This window comes from Plasmopara halstedii (assembly GCF_900000015.1).
Source record: "Plasmopara halstedii genome assembly, contig: Scaffold_650, whole genome shotgun sequence".
Classification (NCBI taxonomy): Eukaryota; Oomycota; class Peronosporomycetes; order Peronosporales; family Peronosporaceae; genus Plasmopara; species Plasmopara halstedii.
In genome coordinates this window covers 168093-170490 of record NW_020187567.1, presented here as the reverse complement: position 1 = coordinate 170490, position 2398 = coordinate 168093, and positions in this window count along the sequence as shown.

The window sequence follows — 2398 nt, the reverse complement described above, 5'->3', positions numbered from 1 at the left end:
CTGAACAACTGCGTCACAAGACGATCAAATGTTGCTGGTGCATTTGACAGCCCTTGGGACATCGCCAGCCACTCCCAGAGCATGCCGCTCCGAAAAACCACCGCTGTCAGCGGAATATCACTCGCTCTCATTTGCAGGTCGAGTACACTGTACTTTGTACAACCAACCATATTGTTCTGGAGAACATCCTTTCTAGGAAATCAGCGTCTGTGCTGGAATGGTGGCAGCGTTAAGCTTATTATAAGCTTGAGCAATACACCATTTACCGTTCGGCTCCCGGACATAAAACGCGGGTGTCGAATGGGGAGACTTGCCCCCCCCGCACCATTCCTGCGTCGTGTTTCGCAAAAAAGGCGTCAATGATGTCATACTGCTCCTTGGACTGGGGCCATTGGCAAGTTACGCAGTATTTGGTTCACGGAACAAGGTCGATCCCATGACGAACACGTCGGTCCGAAAGTAGGACTGACGGCGGATCTTTGGATACGATGTCTTAAAACTCTTTTAACAAAGAATAGTATGAATCCGAGAAATTCTTCAGAATCGAAGACCCATTTCGTGCGTTAAGCACCCTCTTGGTGTCCTCCAGGACAGCTTTATCCAGAAGCGACGATGAGTTGATCTCCTCTTCAGGTCGTATAATGACCACTTCGGCTAAGGCGTCTGCCTTTAAGGCACCACCAAGATCTTCGAGGGACATCTCGTCGAGCTCAAGAAGAACATCCTCCGCGGAATTTGCCTTGATAGTGACGTCGCCGTCTTTCTCCCCCGCCATACCGTTAGCGGGGGGGGTGTAGCCACGCGCTATCGTCTACGGTAGACACATCCTGGGTCAGGGTGGATACCAGGCGTCTTTCAGCAAGCATACGATGGTGCTGTCGCCTTCTCACAAAGGTTTACTCTCGCCGAGACCAGTGTCAGCACGCACTCAGCGTTGTGGTGTCCCCGCTTCCTGCTTGACCGGAGCCCTGATGTTATTAACAACATCCGACGAGGAACTGCTATTTCCGCAGTCTTTGTCCGGTGGATAACGTGCCACTCCACGCGCATCTGATAGGCCTTGTCAATGATGCCTCGAAAGTCATCTGACCATGCCACTCGATGCATGCAGCGGTTGCTTCGAAATCTGAGCAGTGCTCAGTGGATTACGTACCACTATATGGGCATCAGTGGGGACTCGCCCTCGATGCCTCGGATCTCGTTCGACCATGCCTCTCTTGGCATGCAGCAACTGCTTTGATACTCGAGCAGTGCTTAGAGGGTCTTCACAGCCGCTTTTACTACCAGTATGCCTGGCATGCATGACGTTACGTTTCAAGAGCACGGAGTACTTCGGAACTGAGCCCTGCTACCCCCTACCTCTTTGAGGCTCAGCAGAACTCATTTCTCCCCAGTACGGCGCCCCGTGCCTACTGGGTTTTGTCGTTTACCCGCGACAAACCAGACTGGCAAGAAGCGGGACGTCGGCTCGATGAGCCTTGATGCGGCTTGGGCAACAGACAACCAGTCCGAAGCTGACGGGTGTCCCCACAGACAAATCACCGTCGGGTGTCCAAATGCTGCTCGGCAGCTTGGCAGCTTGGCGCACTGCCTCCTATTTCTCAGCATAGCTGAGAACAATCGCCTAAGGTCCGCTCGACTAGCTGCTGTCTTTAGTCTATAAACTTAGCTGTGACCACGTCATGCTACAATGTTCACAGTCGTTGCAAAGAAAGATTTAGTTATACTCGTGACATCCCCGGTAACGCGAACACATTCCGTGATATATGTGAGTTGCTAAGCATAATCATTGCTCTACGTACCTCGCTTGCCTTCTCGACGCGTAGCGCCCAAGGTCTTCGACCTCCAATAGATCCAGGGGTCACGGTGTTCAAACCACGCCATACCAAGGATAAGGTCAAAACACAAATCCAAGTCAAAGGCTAAGCAGCATTCCACGATGTCGAAGTCAAGAAACTTGATGCCGAGGTCAACAGGGACCCTCGGCACTCTGACACAAGTCCTCATCGCTAAGCGAACAAAGACGGTGTCTCTCAACCGCACTTTCAATGGCTCAGCAAACAGCTACCTTCCTTTGATCGTGAAGCGTCGAGCATAATTACCCGACGCCCCGGAATCGATCCGGATCTTCCATGGCTTTTCAAAGCCAACGAGCCAGTTAGATGTGAAGCGTTCCGTTCAAAATAATGCAGCGTCTCTATAAATTCCTGTAGCCAAGCTACCGAATTTTTCAGAGTAGCGAGATGGTTCCTAACCACCGGTTGTACGCAATGCAATGTCATAGCCCCGAAACAGCATACAAAAATGGCTCATACCAGTTCAGGCCGCATACAGAGAGTCCAGGAGAGAGCCGATGTACCACCACAGTCGAAAGTACTCACGAGAGGCAACCGCGGGA